A 23,894-nucleotide genomic window follows, 5' to 3' on the forward strand; every position below is an offset into this window, starting at 1 on the left:
TGTGACATTAGTTGCATCTACTACAAAATAAAGATTAAAGAACTGTTTTTAAAACATTTTGAATTCATTGTCATATTGATCTATGAAGCACTAGATTAGTGAGTTTTTATTACATTATTGACAAATATAGTTTTTAAACAATCAAAAAATTTTCAGCGGAGATAATTATTTGTCAAATATGAATGTGTTTTCAAAGAGGAAATAAATAATAAGTGATAAAAAGAAAATTCAGTTAGAACATTCACATCTCTAACAAAGCAACTTGCTTTGATTTAATCTTTATAATACAATATATTTTAAAATGATAAGGCAAAATCCAATGTGAAAGGTTATGCGAAGATTACGATAGTACCTAGAGTATTCAGCATTTCGTATAATCCTATAACCAGATAATAATAATAATATTAAAATAAATTTTATCTGAATGAAGTTTTCTTATTACAGAAACAGTAAAATTATGCAATTACTGTGGAAAAATCCCCCAAATGATTTATATATCGCCGTTAGAGGGCGCTTCGCTTCTGAAAAAGAATGTTAGTTTTTAGTTTGCGACGTAGTTAGTTAGCAGTGAACCTTCGATGCAATCCAAGTTGCTTTGTAAATAAAATGATTATTTTTGTAGATTGTTGAAGTATTTCACTTCATTTAGAATTAGAACAACCTTTCGCAATATGGCGCATCGGTGCCGAGAACCTTTGGCCAATTTAGAAGTTTGTGTTTTTTAATTTTGGATATCATTTTATGCGAAGACAGCCAAGGTAAGCCTGTATTTTCTATTTTTATATAATATGGAAGATCTTATTGCTAAACTGAAATCGAAACGAAAGGTATTAAGGACCGGAGTGTCCAAGATATTAAAGAAAATTGAAACCGAACTGAATAAAGATGATAGTAGTATAAATGTAAATGTATTAGAAGAAATTTTAGACCAGTTAAACGAAAAATCAAAATCCTTGAGCAATTTAGACGCTGACATAGAACGAGAATTAAAAGTCGAAGAAGACGAATTTGAACTTGAAATCTCATCCGCTTTGGAATATGAAGAGAAAATTCAAGTGCCGCAGTTTAGAGAAAAGAAAAAGTTGAAAGAGTTGAATAAGTTGGAAAATTCGGACAATGCAAATAGAGACATTTCTAATGAAACCGTTACAGAATCCCAAAACGAAAGTAACAAATTCACTCGTCTTCCAAAATTAACGATCTCTAAATTTTATGGTGATTCTTCGGATTGGTTAGAATTCATAGGTCAGTTCGAAAATGCGATTGATAAAAATCCGAATTTATCAAAAATAGAAAAATTAATTTACTTAAAAAGCTTTCTTGGTGGCTCAGCCGCCAAAGCTATTTCTGGTTTCGCTCTCATCGAAAATAATTACGAAGGTGCTCTTGAACTGTTACGTTCCAGATTTGGTCAAAAGAACATCTTAATTAATTCGCATTTAGGACAACTCTTAAGTACTTCACCTGTTAGAAATCCTAATGATATAAACGGATTAAGAAAACTTCTAGATCACGCCGAAGTACAGATAAGAAATCTTGAAGCATTAAAAATAGACTCTGATACCTACGAAATCTCTTAACGCCTTTAATTTTGAAATTACTTCCTAATGAATTCGTTCTTGATTATAGCCGAAAAATTACAGACGAAAATTGGGATTTAAAAGGTTTGTTAGCCTTTTTGAGGAACGAAGTATTCAGTAGAGAATGCGCGGCTTCTGTTAATTGTAATTCTAGAGAAAAATATTCGCGATTGGAAAAGCATTTGCCCTTCAAACATAAGCATTCTCCAGCCATAACGAGCAAGCCGTCTACAGTTGAGTTATTAGCGGCGTCATCCGAATCGCAGTGTCTGTTCTGCGGGAACACAAATCATAAATCTGCGGATTGCGAAATTTTAAGTGTAGAAAAGAAAAAAGAGATCTTAAAACGTGAATCGCGGTGTTTTTTATGTTTGGGTCGATTTCACCGGATTCAAAATTGTAAACAAAAAATAAACTGTGCCTTCTGCTTTAATAAACACTCGAAAGCCATTTGTTATTCATTCCATCACAAAAAAGATAATGAAAAACCTGAAAAGAAAACGTCGGATTCGAGCGTTATTTCCGCTGTTTCGTCATATAATTCCGATGAAAATAGATCTAATAAAATATTATTACAAACGGCTTCTGCATTGATCCGAAATAATGATAAATCTGAAAATGTCAGAATTCTTTTTGATAATGGCTCAATGAGATCTTTCATAACTAAAGATGTATCTACTAAAATGGAACTTCCGATTGTTAGAAAAGAATCACTTACTGTTTATTCCTTTGGTGATAAAAGTGCGTTAGAAAAAACATTTAATGTTGTTAGAGCAAAACTAGAAAATGTAAACGATCCTAATCTTAATATATATATTGAGCTTCTTGAAACCGAAAATATATCCAATACTGTTATCTCTCCTCCAGATTTGAACTTTGCTAAGAAAAATAAAATTTTACAAAATTTACAATTAGCAGTAGAAAAAGTGACAAAATTGATATTCTCATAGGGGTAGATTTCTACTATTCTATAATTACTGGTAAAATTAAAAGAATTTCAAGAAATTTAGTAGCCACAGAATCTTTATTTGGGTGGTGTTTGCAGGGTAAAGTAAATAATCATCATAGTGAATTATTAACTATGAAAGTAATTGTAAATGAAAACTTGATATCAGATCAGTTACAACAGTTTTGGAAGCTAGAAAACTTGGGTTTGGAAAGTAATACTCAAAACGACAAAACTGTTGATTTAGAAATTATGAAATCTTTCGAATCTGATATCACGTATAAGAACTGCAGATACCAAGTAAAATTACCTTGGAAACTGAATTCAAAACATTTAATGGAAGATAATAGGGATATAGCACTTGAAAGATTTAAGAAATTGAGTAACAAATTTAAAATTGATAACTCTTTATTTGTTCAATACACAGAGGTTTTAAAGGATTACGAGATAAAACATATTATTGAACCAGTTCAAGAAGACAATCAAAATGATAAAACCCTATTTTATTTACCTCATAGAGCAGTCATCAGAAATGATAGAGCAACAAGCAAACTAAGAATAGTTTATGATGCTTCAGCCCATAAACCAAAAACACTCTCTCTAAATGACTGTTTATATACTGGTCCGAACCTATATCCTGATATTTTTGATTTAATGATAAAATTTAGACAAAATTCGATAGCCTTTACAGCGGACATTACACAAGCTATTGGATTGGATTGGATTATTTAATTACGGCAAAGCACACGAGGGCTATCTGCCTAAAGGGAGGGATGCCTTCGTGGAGGACTTTCCAAGGGAAACTGGCTCGTATACACGTTACACATGGGGAAAACCACGAAAACGCCCATGCAGCCAGCCCGTTCGCGGGATTCGAACCTCGGACCGAACTACCAGTGTTCAGCGTCTTTACCGCTCGGCCGCTGGTGGGCTCCATTACACAAGCATTCTTACAGATAGAGTTAAATGAAGAAGACAGGGACGTTACACGATTCTTTTGGAAAGATGATCCTAATGATAACAATGAGAGTTTAAAACCTTTAGATTTACAAGAGTTTTGTTTGGAGTAAAATCTAGTCCCTTTCTCCTAGCTGCTACTATTAAGCATCACCTTAAAATTATTCAGAAATATATCCTGAAACGGTAGAACTCTTAAACAACTATCTGTATGTTGATGACATTATTGGTGGTCACCAAAATTTAGAACAAGCCCTGAAAACAAGTTTAGAAATTGTGAACATTTTTAATGAAGCTAATATATCACTACATAAGTGGCATACTAATTCCAAAGAACTCAAAGATATTTGGCATCGCAAAGAATTTTCGATGCAAGAATCTCCTGAAGTTGTCCCGATCAAATTGTTAGGAATTAACTGGGATACGGATAATGATAAATTTTATTTTGACACTCAGCACTTGACAAATTTTATTTCCTCGTCAATGAACTCAAAACGTTTTTTATTGCAAACCGCAGGCCGTATTTTTGATCCTGTCGGATTTTATGGCCCTTTCACTATAAGAATAAAGTGTCTGATTCAGGAAATCTGGTCTGCCAAAATTGATTGGGACGATGAACTGCCACCTGATCTTAGTTATAAATGGTGTTAGAACTTTTCATAGTATAGAGGGCGCTGTTGCGCCAAAAGAATTCTGTGTTTTTAACATTATGTAACTGTGGTTCGCCATTGCGATGTGTGTGTATTACTGAGATATATTTTGGTGTTTTCATTAAATATAAATGAAAGATATCGTCATGAATTTTTTGTATCCAAATCAAGATCAAATTTACCACTGATGCATATTCGTCGAAACAAAATTAGCGTTCGAACAAGAATAGTCAAGTTATTACTAGCCTTTCGAACTACGCATTAGTATCGTTATTCGCTTCGTAACAAGTGGTGCATCGTCCGGGAATTATCGTAATGGTGGGGTGAGTAAATAGTTTTGTTGAAAATTTGGTTGAATAGAATATTTTGTAATTGTTGAAGTAGTAGGGTTGTTTGATGTTGTTGATCTTGTTTGGTAAAAATTTACAACTTTAGGTTTCGCATTTACTGAATATTTGCATTGGTATTTGAAAATAAGAAAATGTTGTGCTTTCTTAGATTTAGAATTTGTTGTTAATGCTTGAAGTGTGATTTGTTGTTGAAAATTACAGTTTGTTTTCTTAGAATTCTAGAATTAGAATTTATTGTTAAAGTATTTGAGGGGTAAAATTTGTTGCTAGAAACTGAAAATGGCTAAATTGTTAAAGCTTCGAACTAAGCGTGACACACATCGTGAACAAACATTAAAGTTAGTAGAAAAAATAAACATATATTTGAATGAATCAGATATTGACATAGATGTATGTGATTCATATTTAGAACAGTTGAATAGTAAAATTGAAATTATTAACATACTAAATAGTGACATTGATGAATTGTTGAAAGAAGAACAAGAAATTAAGGATGAAATTAACACAGTAGATTAATATAACGAAAAAATAATACCAGTTAAAGTAAAGTTGCAAAACAAAATTAAATGGAAAAGTTCCATATCAGTCAGGTGAACAAACAATAAATCCAAAAAATGTTCACGTAGAAAATAAAACTTCAGGAAACAGAACTAAACTTCCTAAACTTTCGCTTCCTCGATTCTATGGTGAGCCTTCAGAATATTTAGATTTTTGGAATCAGTTTGAGAATTCTGTACATAATAATTCTAATTTAACTGAGGTTGACAAATTTTGCTATTTGAAGTCGTTATTAGGTGGTAAAGCCCTAGCTAGCATCAAAGGATTCTCAATTACTCCAGAGAATTATAAACAGGCTGTTAAATTAATTTCGGAAACATTTGGCCAAAGAGACATTTTAATAAATGCTCACTTGTCAAATTTATTAAATCTGGCACCTGTAAAAAATGCTTCTAACATTCAAGCCCTTCGTAACCTTTATTTTGAAGCCCAAACTCAAATTAGATGTTTAGAGGAATTAAATGTCAAATCGGAAACATACACAACAATACTGACTAACATAATACTAAAAAATCTGCCAGGAGAATTGACTCTTGAATTTTCTAAGCAAAATATAAATAATTGTCATGATTTACAGGAATTGATGAAGTTTTTACACAATGCTATTAGTGCAAGAGAAAAGGCATTCCGTATTAATTCTAATAATGTATCTTCATATAATAATTTTCATTCTAACCAACACAAACAAAACAATTTTCGAAATCAGAAACGAAACTTTCATCCGAGTCGCAATAATCAACACGCGTCAGTAACAGAATTTATGGCGAAAACTTCCGAAGTTTGTTTATTCTGCGGTCAAGGTCACTGTAAGACTGAATGTGAGAACATGACTGTGCAACAAAAAAGGGATAAATTAATTAAGGAAAGGAGATGTCTGTTATGTTGTAACACAAACTGTTTTGTGAAAAAATGTAATGCTAAACAGTGTTCATTCTGCTTTGGTAGACACGCCAAAGCTATTTGTTTTAAATTTGAAAATTCTAGCAAGTGTAAATCTAATTCAAAACCGGAAGAAGAAAAACCAAAGGAATTGGAAATTCAGCCTACTATTTCGAATTCAGTTGTAAATGATAGGAATGGGATTTTATTGCAGTGTGTTAGGACAGAAATTGTTGATCGTAAATCGTCAGGTACAGTTATTGCAATGTTTGATAACGGTAGTGAGAAGAGTTTTATTAAAAGAAATGTATCTATGAAGTTGGGATTAAAATGTCTAGGGTCAGAAACATTAAAGATTTATTCATTTGGAGCAAAGGATCCTAGGTTGCAAACATGTCGCAGAGTTGAAGTGAGATTGCGAAATGTTTTAGATGGAAATGAAGTCGTAATACAGGCGTTGGAAACAGATGAAATTTCGAGGGCGGCGATTAATTTGCCGAATGAGCGTACAAGAGCTGAAATGGAAGCCAAGGGATTAACTTTAACGTGGGGTTATAATCAAGCGTCAGATGATAATGAAATTTCCTTGTTAATAGGTATAGATTATTATTGGAAGTTGACAAAAGGTTTTGAAAGGTTAAATACGTCTTTGGTAGCTGTAAACACAGAACTTGGATGGTCCTTGCAGGGAAATTGTGGTGATATGAGTAAAACGGCTGCTGTAAACTTAGTTTTAGGTGATCAAAGCACTGTATCAGCTGAACTCAGGCGTTTCTGGGAACTGGAAAGTTTAGGTATTGAAAACAAGGAAGCGGAGTGTTTGACGTTAGTGGAACAGGAGATACTTGATGAATTTAATAATTCTGTTGGGTTCGTAGATGGAAGATATTGTGTAAAGTTGCCGTGGAAACCAGGTATGCAGGAGAAATTAGCAAATAATAGAGAAGTGGCTCGGAAACGTTTCGATAGTCTGGTTAGGAGATTTAGAAATGATACAGCTTTTTATGAGGATTACAAAAGGGTAATTGATGATTATCGTAGGGAAGGTATCATTGAGAATTCGTCGTCAGATACTGAAGTGTCATATTCTGAGCAGTCATTCTACTTACCCCACCACGCTGTCATTCGCGAGGACAAATCTACTAGTCGACTTCGAATCGTGTTTGATGGTTCTTCTCATGAAGGAGGACAACTTTCAATTAATGACTGTTTATTTAAAGGACTAAACTTGTATCCAAATCTATTTGAAATAATTTTAAAGTTTCGACAAAATACAATCGCCTTCACAGCGGATATAAAGCAAGCGTATCTACAAATTTTGATCGATCCTAGTGATAGAAAATTTACTAGATTCTTCTGGACTGATGATATCGGTTCTAATTCATATCAAGAAATGAACTTTAGTAGAGTTTTATTTGGACTAAAACCAAGTCCATATTTGTTAGCTGCAACTCTGAAATATCATTTTGATAAATGTAAAGAAGAATTTCCTGATACTTGCAAATTACTGTCAGAATGGTTTTATGTCGACGATTTGATTGGAGGCGAAGAAGACTTGCAAGCGGCTTTGAAAATTACGACTGAAAGTGTAGAAATTCTCAAAAGATGTGGCATGATATTACGAAAATGGAAAACCAATTCCATGGAACTGCGTAAGCTGTGGAAAGATGCTGAGTTCGACATCGATGAGGAAAAGAGCTCAAGTACGGGACTTGACTCACCATCCAAGGTGTTGGGTCTAGTTTGGGATCCAGATGCGGACAGTATATCTTTTAACGTGAAAGAATTATCAAAGTTTGTCAAGAACGGAACTGCTTCGAAAAGGTTTATTCTTCGAGTAGTGGGTCATATTTATGATCCTATCGGATTTCTTGGGCCTTTCATCATAAAGCTGAAGTGCATTCTACAGGAACTGTGGAGTCATGACATAGACTGGGATGATAAACTTCCATCGTCACTGGATCACAAGTGGCAGTTGTGGTGCAGTGAAATCGAACACTTAGAAGATCTCCAGATTCCTAGATGTTATTTTTCAAATTTGAACTGTAAATTTATTTCATTTGAAATTCATTCTTTTTCAGATTCATCTCTTTTAGCCTATGGAACTGTATTGTATTTAAGAGCTATATCTGAATATGGGAGGATAAGTATCAGTTTTATTTGTTCTAAAAGTCGTCTAGCTCCTCTGAAAAGTCTTACATTACCAAGACTGGAATTAATGGGAGCTTTATTGTCCGCAAGATTAGTCCATCAAGTAAGTAAATGTCTTAAATTTAATACTTCTAGTTATTTTTGGACCGACTCGATGATTACATTATGTTGGATTAAGGGACAAGCTAGTAAATACAAAACTTTCGTAAAAAATAGAATAGAAGAAATTCAATCTTTATCAGATACCAATAATTGGGCTCATTGCCCTGGTAAGGATAACCCTGCAGATATCTTGTCCAGAGGAATTTCTGCAGCAAATTTAGCTACAAACCATCTTTGGTGGCACGGTCCACCGTGGCTAAGCCTATCACCTGAATACTGGCCTACTGAAAGAGAGAACTTAAAATCTACAGACGTAGACTTAGAGCTAAAAAAAGAATTTGAAAGTACAGTGCAAAATAACTGTTTGGTAGAAAATTCGAAATTTATTTTAGATTTAAGGAAACATAGTTGTTTGTTAAAAGTACTAAGAGTAACTGCACTAGTTAAACGGTTTGTTAATAAACTTCAAAAACGACAAACGATTGCAGGTCCCCTCACAGCAGAACTTCAAAATGCTGAAATAGACTGGATAAAATATGAGCAAAACATAGAGTTCAACTTAGAATTACAGAACCTTAAAAATGGTAAATCGATTCCTAAAAACTCACCACTTTCGAATTTAGCCCCATTTCTCGACAGTTATGGTGTATTGCGCATAAAAGGAAGGTTAGAACAAGGAGCGTTTACAAAGGATGAAGCTCATCCTATACTTCTTCCTAAGCAGTCTAAATTTACAGAGTTAATTATTATTCGAGAACATAATAAAATTTTTCATGGTGGAGTTACATTTACGCTAGCCAAAATTAGGTCTAGATTTTGGATTCCACGAGGTAGACAAATTATAGAAAGAGTATTAGGTAACTGCCTAATTTGTCGAAAGTATAAGTTGAAACCAGCTAAACAAATAACTAGTCAACTACCTAAATGTAGAATTACTGAAAACCCTCCTTTTACTGTAACTGGCATAGATTTCACTGGCCCAGTTTTAATAAAATCAGGAAAGGATACGCCTCAAAAGGCTTATATAACATTATTTACATGCAGTGTTACTAGAGCTGTGCACATAGAATTAATCACAAATATGTCAACAAAAAAATTTATTTTGTCATTGAGATTTTTAGCTAGGAGAGGAAATTGTAAAGTTATCATTTCCGACAATGCTAAGAGCTTTAGAGCCACTAATGAAATTCTTAAAGAATTTGCAAAAATTATAATAGATTCAAAATTAAAAGATTTCATATCAATAAACGGCATAACTTGGCAATATATTGCGCCTCACGCGCCTTGGTGGGGTGGTTTTTATGAAAGGCTTATGAAAAGTATCAAAGATCCTTTGAGAAAGGTTCTCGGAAGGGCTCTTCTTAACTTTGAGGAAATGATGACTATTCTATCAGAAATTGAGTTGGTTTTAAATCATAGACCTCTTACTTATGTCCATAATGAAATAAAAGAGCCAGAAGCTCTTACACCTGCCCATTTCTTGTTTCCAGGGCAAGAAAATATTTCTTATCCTGTACATTTCGCCGACCTTTTCAGGAATGAACCATTGAACAGGCAGACTTTGACTAGGAGAAAACTGTATCAAACTAATCTTTTGAAACAAATTTGTAAAAAGTGGAAGGAGAAGTATCTCCTCGAATTACGGTCTGCGCATACTTTTCTAAATCCATCTCCTGAAAGGAATCTTAAAAAGGGTGAGGTTGTATTGCTGGAGGGGTCGACGAAATCAAAATTTTTATGGCCTATTGGAATTATAGAAGAAGTTTATAAAGGTAGGGATGGGTATGTGCGTTCATGTTTGATTCGTACTTCTCAAGGACTTTATCGAAGACCCGTCCAATTAATCTATCCTTTTGAAGTTTAAAGTTATATATATATATGTTTGTTTCATGTATTGTATTTAATTTGCAATGTAGTTTTCAGTATTAATTTGTGCATATTGGTTTTGATTATATCTAAATATATTATTCATATGTAAATTTAATGTGCTCTTAAAAGAGCACAGGTGGGGTGTGTTAGAACTTTTCATAGTATAGAGGGCGCTGTTGCGCCAAAAGAATTCTGTGTTTTTAACATTATGTAACTGTGGTTCGCCATTGCGATGTGTGTGTATTACTGAGATATATTTTGGTGTTTTCATTAAATATAAATGAAAGATATCGTCATGAATTCTTTGTATCCAAATCAAGATCAAATTTACCACTGATGCATATTCGTCGAAACAAAATTAGCGTTCGAACAAGAATAGTCAAGTTATTACTAGCCTTTCGAACTACGCATTAGTATCGTTATTCGCTTCGTAACAAATGGAAAGCCTGGTACGAAGAAATTGAAGAACTGAACCACCTCAGAATTCCCCGCTACTATTTAGAAGGAATATTAGATGCAGATGTGAAACAAATAGAACTCCATAGTTCTGATGCTAGTTTGAAAGCTTATGGATGCGTGGTATATCTGAGAATAGTTTTGTACAATGGAACTTTTCAAACAGTTTTTGTTGCTTCCAAGAGTAGAGTTGCACCTCTGAAATCCCTTACACTTCCTAGATTGGAGCTTTTGAGTGCGCTTTTATCCGCTAGATTGAGTGATAAAACAGCGAAATCTTTAAAATAAGAAGTAATCCCCTTCCACTGGACTGATTCTCAAATAACGTATTTTTGGATTCAGGGATCTCCCAAAAGATTTAAATCTTTCATCAAAAACAGAGTTTATGAAATTCAGAAACTAACTGAAAGCAATACTTGGCATTATTGCCGTGGGAAAGATAACCCTTCCGACCTCATATCACGAGGAACTACTGTTGCTAATTTAAGAAATTGTTCACTTTGGTGGTTTGGACCAGAATGGTTGCAAAACAAACGTATAGACTGGCCAGTTCAACCGAAGTTTGACGTGGGAAACGATAAGCAACTAGAACTCCGTAGTAAGATATCTGTTTATGACGTTGTTGTGAAAAGAGATGATCAACTATTGGATATAACAAAATTCAGTAATGTGCTGAAATATCTCAGAATTATGGCATGGGTTAGACGTTTCGTTGCTAAGGCAAGAAAACTGCCTGCTAATAGTGGAACATTAAGTGCTTTCGAAATTCAGGACACTGAAATTTTTTGTGTTCGTAAATCCCAGATGGATTTCTTCACACCTGAAATTAAGGCTCTTCAATCTAACAAGTCAATTTCTCCAAGCTTTGATATATTCAGCTTGGCACCGTTTCTTGATGAAAATAAAATTCTTCGAATTAAGGGAAGATTAGAAGAAACCGAATATACAGTTGACGAGAAGCATCCAGTTCTTCTTCCTAAAGATTCCAAATTTACTGAATTAATTGTAAAAAGGGAACATAATAACGTTCTGCATGTGGGAGTTGCAGCAACTTTAGCCAAACTAAGACAGAAATTTTGGATTCCTAAAGGCCGTCAGTTGGTAAAGAAAGTCTTAGGGAACTGTTTAATTTGTCGGAAATACGCAGTAAAACCAGCGAAACAAATGACAGTTCAGTTACCTAAAGATCGAATTGTTGAAACTCCACCTTTCTATGTTACAGGCGTGGATTTCACAGGTCCAGTTTACATCAGGTCTAGAAACGACATTCAGAAATCATACATCGTATTGTTTACGTGCGCTGTTACACGAGCGTTACATCTAGAACTCATTTCCAACATGTCTGCAAACAAATTCATTTTGGCTCTCAGACGTTTCATTTCGAGAAGAGGAAACTGTCGCACCTTTTATTCAGATAACGCGAAAACTTTCAAATATGCTGCCAAAGATTTACAGTATTTTTACAGCATAATTAAAGGTACAGACTTTCAAAATTTTCTAGCAAATGAAGGCTTGACTTAGAAATTTATCGTCGAGCTTGCTCCATGGTGGGGAGCTTTTTATGAACGCCTTATGAAAACCATAAAGGAACCGTTGAAAAAGATATTAGGCAGAGCTCAACTGAATTTTGAAGAATTTATGACTGTGTTGACAGAGGTAGAAAATATTGTGAATAAACGTCCTTTGACCTACGTTTACAACGATTTACATGAACCTGAACCTTTTGCACCGGCTGATTTTCTATTGATCGGACATAAGGATGAATATCCATACAACTTTGCTGAGATCCTGAATAACTCTCCAACAAGAAAGAGTCTAATAAAACGAAAAGAATATCAAATAACACTTAAAACAGTTCTGGAAAAAATGGAAAAATCAGTATCTTCTTGAGTTGAGAAATGCTTACTTCTTCGGTACACTAGAAGCCAAGAAAAATCTTAAAATTGGTGATATAGTTTTACTTGAAGGAACAACTAAATCTAAGTTCCTCTGGGATTTAGGTCGAGTAATTCAAGTCTTCAAAGGACGTGATGGTCTTGTTCGATCATGTGTGGTAAAAACTAAAAAAGGGGACCTTAAGAGACCTGTACAATTGATATACCCCCTTGAACTATCAGACTGAAAATGAACTCAATTTGTAACCTTTTAATTTTACTTCTTGTATTTCATATTCACTAACATTAATTTTAGATAATTAGTTTAGTTATTACTAATAATTTACTGTTTGTAATTTGAATTAATATTTACGTATTGAGTAACATTTGAGTTGACGCAGTTAACTATATTTATTTATTTTATAGAATTTCCTTTTGCAGTTTATATTTACATCAGTTGAATGTATTTGATATGTAAGTTGCTTTCTTATATTTTATTATTTGTATGCTGAAATAGTGATAATTTTTGCAAAAATTATCAGGTGGGGAGTGTGAAAAAATCCCCCAAATGATTTATATATCGCCGTTAGAGGGCTTCGCTTCTGAAAAAGAATGTTAGTTTTTAGTTTGCGACGTAGTTAGTTAGCAGTGAACCTTCGATGCAATCCAAGTTGCTTTGTAAATAAAATGATTATTTTTGTAGATTGTTGAAGTATTTCACTTCATTTAGAATTAGAACAACCTTTCGCAATAATTACATAAACGAATACACTTTCAGACAACATATTTAATACTGTTTACAAGTGCAAGCCAAAGTTGTGTTTATGTTACTTACAAGCGTCTAGCCCCTCTAGTGCTAGTTTCTAGATGCTAGTTTCCTCCTGATTCCTCCCTGATCATTTGCGCAGATTCACGCGCAGCGTGTTTATGTCAGGGAGCTCGGCATGCAGACAGGAATCAGCTGGCCAAAGAATGTAAAGTTACGAAAGTGCTGCGCATTACTCAGTGCAAATTAATTTCTTTTTTTTAGTTTTTCTACAGTATTTTTCTTTTTAAGTCGGATACATATTTACATGTTTGATATTGATTTTTCGTTGTTTCTCATTTTCTATCAAATAATATATTATTTTGATTTGTGTATAAAAGAATTCCTGATATTTATTCATTCATTCATCTATACATCATCGCCCAAAGCTATTACAGATGCAGATATCAAAAGCTAGGAACTCATTTCTTGTCTACTGAAGGCGTCATTTAAGAAGAGATTTTTAAAAATTCGGCACCCAAAGAGGGGGGGTGAGGGCAAAATTTTTTTTTACGTTTTTTCATATAAGGAAGAAACAGATGTACACAAGAGTCTTGCTTTAAAATGTATGGAACATGAATACTTAAAAACCAGTTTCAGAAGTTCGACCCCCCCAAGGAACCCTACCCTTGAGAATTCGGCCCCCAAGGGGGTAGGGGGCTGTAGTAATACAATTTTTATTAAGGTAGTACAATAATTGAGACAGATCGTAATAATCATAACAATAGAATAGAATAAATATTATTTTGTATTTCATTGTTATGGGTTACCAGACTGGCAGCATTGTAATAGGCAAGTCGTCACAGGGGCAAAACATGTTTTCACATATTTCTTCACACTTTAGATATCCGTAAGATTCAGTTGTGGATAAGGCTGGTGCGGTTATGGGCTGATCAAGAAATTCGAACAATCGAATTGACACAGATGACTCAGCGAGACAGCCCTGCGAGGGAGGGTATGTGCGTAGAATTAATACTTTCTCTGAAAAGTATATCTTTCAATGGTATACAAATGCACAGATACTACAAATGGCAAAATCTATTCTGGATAAAATATCAACTTTTAGAATAATTTTGTCTGCTCATGTATATTTGAAAATATTTCAATATACTGAGCCAGTAATGAAATATTTGCAGACTAAAGGATTAGATTACATCCTAGCATATAATATAGTTAGGGAGGCTGCAAGCTCTTTAAAAGCCATTTCTAGAAACTTCAATTTAACATTTAATGCATCAAAATTGTTTGCAATGGATTACAATAATAAACTAGAAAGGCTGGGGTGTGATATAAAAGAAGAGCTACCTGTTAGAAGATACCAAAAGTGAAACAACTAGACGATGAAGAATCAGCCGACTATAATTTAAATTGCTCTATCAAACAACTTTACTTTTATATTGGATAACGCCATTTAATCGATGAATAGTAGGTTTAAAGGGCATAGGAAGTTGTATGAAGACATATCACTTCTCGATCTCTGTACTACATACGGCTTCCTGTTAATATACGGCCAATCTTCCACGTAGGCCCTTGTTTATTATTCCAAAGTTAAGTTAGAGTTTAGTTAAATATTTTTATATTCTTACGTTCAGACCACAAGTAGTTGGTCTCTGTATTCCGAAGTAAGGAAATTATTGTAAAGAATGAAAAATAAAGGGTTTCGTATACCCTTCCTGTGTATCTTGTCTACTTCCCACATTTATTGAACATAGCTTTAGTAAGCTCCCTGTTCCGAGTCAGGGCCTTTGCATGTTCCCAAAGAAAGTAAGGCGGAACATTGAACCTGATAGTGGCGCCCAACGAAGAAGCATAACCATGGCCAAGTTTCAAGAAGAACCTGTGCTGCCTGCAGAAGCGGCTCAGAATCCAGAAATGCCAGCTGCCGCCCAGGAAGGATTTGGATACATCGTACAGACCATGCGCGCATCGATGAAACCAGAAGCAACATTTAACGGAAACTCACCGGTAACCAGGTTTTGGAAAAATTGGATGACCACTTCATGCTGTATCCAGTACATGAGTTCCAGAAAGTCACCTTAGCTACCAGCGCTTTGAGGGGCCAAACGCTTAATTGGTTCAAATGTATAGGTAGAAGCCTCTTGGGTGAAGCGGGAAGTCCCACCTATACTTACGAAAATTTTAAGACTGCCTTAGTAAAAGCCTTCCCTGTCGTAAGAGATCGTGCAAGATTAGAAGCGGAACTCTTCAGCATATACCAGAAACGAATTGAATATCTTTCAAGCTTTATTTTAAGAAAAATTCACGTCTTTAAACTCTTGTATGGAAACCGTCCGGATCCTGAGATAATCCAAGTGATTTTGCCGAGGTTACTTCCCCAAGTACAAGACTTTTTTGAATTAAGGAATCCAACTACACTGGAAAAGTTATTTGAGCTAGCAATCCAGTTTGAAAGTAGAAGAACGGCGGACATTGAAAGAAGACGCTAGTATGAGCAACAAAGCCAATTTGGTGCGCCAAGACCACAGCAAAGTCAAGAACACGGCTACGGAAGCAAAGCGAATCAGTGAGCAAGGAAACCCGAGTATCCAAAAACAACCGGCGAACGTCGACAGTTCAATAGTAAGCCAGAAAAAAAGTCTGAAGGCCAGCGGAAAGAGAAGGAAGGCATGGAAAGGAAGAAACAAAATTTAAACTAAAACGGATTTCTGCTGACGGGAGGGTGCGGAAATCCGAAGACCAAGAAAACCCCTCTTCCTTCAAGTTAAATACAGTTATGGTGAAAAATTTGACTCTTCCAAAGATTGAAGTTTTGGTGAATAACATCTCAGCCACCGCACTCCTGGATACAGGCGCGCAGTGTTCCTGTGTGGCAGAAGATTTTTTTAGGAAGTGTTTCCGTAAATACCGCATATATAATTCGGAAAATACGACAGTGTTAGCTGCGTAGGGAGAAAGATGCAAGTGCATAGGTAAATTACCGTTATACATTCGTATCAAGGACGAGCAAGTAAAGATTATGTTTTTTATCCTAAAAAATTTACAAGCACATGTCATTTTAGGGATAGATTTTCTTTCAGAGGCAACACTGGATTTTAACGAAGCGTCCCTTAAGCCGACGATGAAACTAGTTCGAGAAGAAAAAACAGAACTACCAATGTTAAACCTTGACCTAAGGAAGAGCAACAAAAAATTCGACAAGTGGTAAGTGAATTTGCTTCGTTATTTAGTGATATTCCTGGATTTACTGAAGTTACTAACCATAGTATCGACACCGGAGATTCACTGCCAGTTCGCCACAAACCATATCGATATGATAAGAATAAAGAAAAAATTATAGAGTGGCACATTCGAGATATGTTACGTAAAAAGATCATAACGCCCATCTGAAGTAGTTATGCTAGCCCGGTTGTGTTATGTAAGAAAAATAATGACTATCCGGTAACACATCCGAAAAGGTGACGTTTTGCAATTGACTATCGTAAATTAAACTCCATGACTAAATATCCGGTATATCCGTTACCTATTATTGAAGAAATTCTAAGGAACATAACTTCTACCAAATATATGACTACTTTAGACTTAACGACTGATTATTTTCAAATAGGGGTTAAACCGGAAGATGTGCCTAAGACTGCTTTTATAACCAAGTCTGGCACTTATGCATTCTTGCGTATGCCATTTGGCCTTTCAGGGACACCGGCAACATTTCAGCGATGTATGGACATTGTGCTAAGGCCTGTTCTTGGAAAGACCACATTTATCTGTTTAGACGATATCATTATTACTAGTGATAATTTGGACAAACATGTACAGGATTTAAGACATGTGTTTTCATTATTAAATGAGGCCGGTCTAAAAGTTAATGTCGAAACGTGCAAATTTGCAGCCCCTGAATTAAAATACTTAGGTTACAAAATATCTCAGAAAGGAATCGAGACAGACAAATCAAAAATAATCGCTGTGCAAAAGTATCCGCCGCCAAATACGGCGAAGAAGCTCTTTTCTTTTCTAGGACTTTGTTCATATTATAGGTCCTTTATAAAAGATTTTGCAGCTATTGCTGAACCATTGTTAAAATTAAAAAGGAAAAAGGCAAGATTCTCGTGGACGGCCGAAGCCAATAGTGCTTTCGAAAAATTAAAGCAAGCCATAACGCAAGCCCCTGTTTTGAAATTTCCTGAAAATGATGAGAATTTAGAAATTTCAGCGGATGCTTCGGATTATGCGGTAGGAGCGGTACTTTCGCAAAATCAGCAGCCCGTGGCATTTTTTAGTCGAAATTTAAATCAAACACAAAGAAATTATTCCGCGACTGAGAGAGAGGCACTTGCAGTTCTGTTAGCAGTGCAAAAGTTCCGAGTCTATTTTGTAAAGGCGCCAATAACAGTGTATTCTGATCATGCGGCGGTAACTAGATTGTACTCAGGGAAAACTTATCCCTAAGGTTAATAAGATGGGCTCTCAAGCTACAAGAGTATAATCTGGTAATAATGCACACCCCCGGAAAGGAAAATATCGTAGCAGATGCCCTATCCAGAATAAAAATAGATGAAGAAGGTAATACTGTTAAGGTGGCAATGCTCACAGCATGTACGATACATTCCTTAGAAACTGTAATAACCGAACTGGGTAAGGATCCTAAATTTAAAAACATTTATGAGTATTTAAAGGATCCTGAAAATTTTAGCCACCAAGATATTGTGGCGATAAGAAATAGGGCGGCCCATTACGAACTAATAGATGGTCAATTATTTTATAGAAAAACTACGAATTCCAACACCGAATTTCAACCTGTTATCCCAGCTAGTCTTAGATTAAATATACAGCAGGAGTTACACGACTCCCCATTAGCTTCTCATGCTGGTATTCGAAAAACCATCCAACGCGTACGCGAAGCAGTTTATTTTCCTGAACTGCAAAAGTTAACAAGGGCGTATGTCCAGTCCTGCCCAACATGTCAAGCAGTTAATTATATTAATTTCCGCCCGGCCGGGTTTCTAAATAGCATTAAATCCGAATTTTCAAATGAAATAATTGGCATCGATTTATTGGGCCCTTTCCCAAAAAGTCAGTTAAATAAAAGTCGCTATCTCCTTGTTATGGTTGATCATTTTAGTAAGTGGACCGAAATTGTTCCCTTAAAATGAGCCTCCGCGAAATTAGTTACTGATTCAATTTTGAATAAATATATTTTAAAATATGGAGCGCCGATAAAATTTATATCGGATAATGGTCCTCAATTTGTAAGTAATATATTTGAAGACATGTGCCAAAAACTGGGCATACGTCATTTAAAAATGGTCCCGTATCGGCAGCAATCAAATATAGCGGAACGAGTCAATAGAAATATAGTGAAAATTATCCGTAGTTATGTTAAAAATTTTCATAAAAGCTGGGATAACTATGTCAATGAATTAGCTTTCGCCCTTAGGACCTCAAAACATGATACGACGGGCAAAACTCCTGCTGAGTTATTTTTAGGCAGAAAGATTATAACGCCGTTAGATAAATTATTTTATGTTCAACAAAGAGCCTCAGAATTTAAAATGGGCGATATAGAAAAATTAATTAAAGAAGCAAAAAAGAACACTGAAGTAGCACAGAGAAAACAGAAGCTTTATTACGATATGAAACGACGGGGAGTAACTTATAAAGTAGGAGATGAAGTGTTAAAAATTAAGCATTCACTTTCTTCTGCACCAGAAGATAAAACTGCCAAATTTTATCCACGATTTGAAGGACCATATGTCATAGAAAAAATAACTCAGGCTGTAGTCGTGTTAAAAACCAGGAATGGTGAAACATGCACTACAAACATTGACCAGATAAAATCATTCTATAATCGTAATAAAATGCCAATATTTAAAGATCTTTTGCAGGATTCGGCACGGCAGGCACAAGTTCCAGAGGTGGAAAAACGACAATCACAAGGGCAAGCCATTAGGAGGCAGGAGCAATTGAAAAGAAAGTTCCCCCGTTGGAAAATTGAAGGTAAGAAGAAAAAGAAGCCGTTCCACCGACCAGAAAAAAAGGGCACGACCACCGCCAGAATGAAGAAGTGAGAAGTACGACTAATGCAAAGAGAGCCAGGAGAAATGACAGCAACTATAACACGGCTCCAAAACGGAAGATCTACCCATCGGATAGGAGTCTACGCAGCAAATGTCGCCGAATTGATGAAGGAAGACCAGCGGCAGATGCAAAGAAGCAAGAAAAATTTGAACAGCCAGCAACGAGATCCAGGCAAGAACGAGAGAGAGTTGTCCCGGTTCCGCCAAGACCAGCTGCCATCAAACGGCCGAGACCACAGGCAGAGGCTAAAAAGAAGGTCTTCAAGGGTGACCGAACTGGAAGAAAAAGAAAGCTCATGGAGGAAGGAACTGAAGGGCGAACCCGCACAAGAAGGAAGATAAACCAAACCGTAGTCTTCGCTACCTTCCAGGACTGGGCAGAAAAAAGAATGTCTGAATATCACAAACATAAGTAAAACTTTATGTTACTTTGAAACCTTAAGTTAATTTTTCATTCTTACTGCAAGTGGCAGAATTCAAGACGTTTTACCTCATGTGAGTTCTACCTTTATCGCCAAAAAGGCGAGAAATGAGTTGTTACCTATTTTGGTATTATGTTTTTAAATTACTCGCGAGTAAAACTAAAATTAATGTATAATAGGAATGTGTAAATACTTAAATATTGTAAAAGCATTGATAATCGTTGAGAAAGGTACCTTAAGAAAATTGTAAAAGTCATTGTATAAAATTTTATTTAAAAGATTCTGGCAAGAAAGAAATTTTAGTCTGAAGGACTTTTGAAATGTAGAATTTCAATGTAGAAGAATTGGCACTTGCTTGGAAAAGAATAGAAGTTAACAATGTACTACTAATGTATGTTTTAAAATGCGTAAATTTAACGGCATGTTAATATGTCCTTATATACAATGTGAACTGTTATTTTAAACGTTAAGAAATACTGTGATACGTTAAAAGTGAAAATAATGCCAAAAATTTTAACTTATTCGTGTGACTGTAAAAAGAGCAAATTATTGTGAATATGTGTTAAAGGTTGAATGAATGTAGATAGGCTCTCTGACGCTACACTTCAGAGTTAGCCACTTTTCAGGATAGTACCTCAGGGTTTAGAGATGAATATAAGGTGTGTTCTGAGGTCTTGTTATGTTGAATTTTAACACGTTAGTGTTTTGATTGCAGGCGGTAGTGTTGAACATTTGTACATAGACACGTTCGTGTTTGGTGTTTTCCTTTACAACACATGTCAGAGAGCACGGGGACATAATTAAATAACGTCATGAATGAAATAAGAATGTTAAAACAGAAATATAAGTATTCATGTTACTTGCCATTTAATTGTGTAACATTTCATTAAACTAGTTTTCCTTCCAGATTTCTGGAAGGAACCAGATTTCAACTAAGAACTCCTGTTTAGATGCATTACAGATGAAAAATCTTGTCCATGGATTTGATAATGTAAAAACGATTTTTTTAAATTTCTAGTTTCTAGTGAGAAATGTTTGTAAAAGATTGGCCTCGCGTTAGATTCTAGAGCTAAAAGTTTTCAACAAGGTCGTTTTAAACCTCAGTTTCAAACTAATTATCTCTGGCGGGAAGTATGTAAGGATCCTAAGTTTTACTAACGTTTATTTTATTTTAAATCTTTACTATCACTTCTTATTTTCTACTTCCGGGCAGAATTAAAAGTTTTAACTTATTTATGCAAATTTGTCTTGCTAACGCGAAGTACTTAAGTTGTGGATTTTTGCCAAGCAAGAGAGAGGAAGGAGTTATTAAAAGCAGGCCGCTTTCCATAGTAGTTTTACTCGTTTGCTGGTTGCCTTCAAGGCCAGAGGTTTAATCCTCGTGATAATTTTAAACGTATCGTAGTTTTAGCAGCTCTCTGTACTACGTACGGCTTCTTGTTAATTTACGGCCAATCTTGGAGTTAGGCACTTGTTTATTAATCCAAAGTTAGTTTAGTTACAGTTTAGTTAATATTTTTATATTCTTACGTTCAGACCACAAGTGGTTGGTCTCTGTATTCCGAAGTTCCGGAAATCATTGTAAAGACAGAAAAATAAAGGGTTTCGTATACCCTTCCTGTGTGTATTGTCTACTTCACAATTTATTGAACATAGCTTTAGTAAGCTCCCTGTTTCGAGTCAGGACAGTGCATGTTCCCAAAGCTAGTAAAGAGGAACACTAGCCCTGATAAACTTAGGAGCTTATTCCTTTTGTACCGAAGATGTTATTTCAGAAGCGATTTTTAAGATTCGGAGGGCAAAACGTGTTTTTATGTTTTTTCATATAAGGAAGAAACAGATGTACATAAAGTACATAAAATTCTTGCTTTAAAATGTATGGAATATGAATACCTAAAAACCAATTTCAAACGTTTTCAAGATTCGGTCCCGAAGGGGGGGACGTGTTCTTTACATATTCCTTCATATCTCAGATATCCATAAGACAAACTTATGAATTATTGCTGTAAAATGTAAGGAATACGAATAAATGCTGACATCAACATGTGTGGGAAGGCATTAAATTGATTGGCATAAAATACAAGTTTACATAATGTACAAGTAAGCCTTATTCAAGGTACAGGAATACCAGGTACTTTTACCAGGTATGTAAAGCTAGTTAGCATTAAAAAAAATTAAGGTTTCTTAAAATTAAAAATTTAGCAGTAATAAAATTAAGCAGCATGTGGCAATTCACAAAACTGTGATGAGATTTTTACAATGTTCAGTTAGTTTTAAACAATTCTACACATAATAAAATGGCCACTGCACAACATGTGAATGTACATGGGATTGAATAATTAGAAAATAAAAAACTTAACAAATATTAAATAGTAGAAAATATTGCTTACTGTTCAAATTTGGGATTGACTCAGTTTCACTAAAATATATTTATCAACATTAAAACGTTTGGTAATAATCTATTGACTGAACTGTATAAAAGTCAATGAATGATTGATTGTATGGACAATATTTGGTACTGTTGGACTTGGGGGGGGGAGGAAGGAAGACAGTAATGCACGGAGGATGAACAAAAATAGACTTACTCATTAATCACAGAATTTCATCAGCCTATCACGAGGACCTAAGATAAAGGTTTAAAACCCTGTTCTGAACTTCTACATCTGTTCCTCATCATTTTAAGGATCAGAGTGGGAATTATCTTATTATTAAAGAGAAGTTCTGAAGAATGAGAGAGATATTATATCAATAAGAAAAAATATCATCTGACACATATAAAACACTTGCAGTTGAAAGAATATGTTTTAGATCATAAAAATGGACAAAAGGAATTGTGAATAGGTATTAATGACTATTGTTAAAATATGTACAGTCAAAAGTCGTTAATCCGGACTCGTCGGGACTTCGGCGATTCCGGATTATCGATTTTTCTGGATTATAGATCATCAGTTTAAGTCTGGTAAGATGGCATGCAGAAATTGCAAAATTAAAAATGTGAAACCGTAATTTATGAAATAAAGAACAATTATGATCTAAAGGGTATCAAAATTTACAAAAAGAAAAAGCTTAATATTTATTTGTTTACTTTATTAAACATTTCTTTCAATGTAAATTGTTTAATTTGCTTCATTTCATGTGACAATACTTTCTCTTTAATTCTATTAAACAGACATAACTTCTTGTTTAGTAACAAAGTTCCGCTGTTCAAGTCCTATAATTGCTGTGTCGAGAATACCGACTAATTTGTCAATCGAAATGTTTTAGTTTTCAATAACCTCTCTGTCACTTTCTTCACTATCGGAAGCGAATTATAATGACGAGGAACTTGATTTAAATCATATCAAAGACGGAGTACATAGAGATGAAATACTACATTTAGTAAGGAATTATAAGCCAAATAAAATAAAAACATCTGCCCTGAAGATAAGGATAGTGCTGGCAGATCAACTTCCAATTCATTGCGCGCCGCGGCGTTTCTCCCCCTCCCTGCCGCAGAGCAGCGTGAAATTGATAAACAGATTTCTGATTTCAAAACATACTTTCGCTTTGTAGATCCTTTACATATTAGTAAATATATATCGGAAATTCTATTTGACATAATCGAAAGTTCAAGCTTACTTTTATAAAATTGCTCTAACAGTCTGAAAAAAATAATAAGCCGTATCCAATTCGAAGATTAAGGAACAACGCAATCTGCAAGATTAACTGAATTAGATAATTTTAGCTTAGCTTATACCGTCCGTTATACATTTAACGCGCATGCGTAAACGTATTACGCGCGTGCATATTCACGGCCGTAAAGGTCTTACTTGCACACGTAAACGCCTATGCGCATGCGTCAACACGACGCATGCGCAGAAAGTTTGTAGCTTGGAGGTCCGGATTATAGATCATTCCGGATTATGGGTGTCCGAATTAACGACTTTTGACTGTATTTTTCACTAGATATGTTAAGTTCCTTCTGTGCTGTGTAAAATTTTTGTGATCCAAAATAATTTTTAGATTTGTGATCCAAAATAATTTTTTTTTAAATTTTGTATTATTATCTTCATTCTGTGATGTTACTATTTTGTCAGTTCCCTTTTCGTTTTGTATTTGAGAATCTTTTGGGTATTATATTTTTATTAGGTGGAAAATCTTTATTAGCACTTGGGAAATTTATTTCTTGTGCATTTAACATATCAGCCGCTTCCAGTTGTAGTGGTGCTGACTTTAGAATCTTGTTTAACACATCACATTGTTTGCCAGATTTTAATGAATTTA

The sequence above is a fragment of the Stegodyphus dumicola genome, chromosome 2 (genome assembly GCF_044657685.1).
Source record: "Stegodyphus dumicola isolate Sdum_Otavi_A_Nest chromosome 2, ASM4465768v1".
NCBI lineage: Eukaryota > Metazoa > Arthropoda > Arachnida > Araneae > Eresidae > Stegodyphus > Stegodyphus dumicola.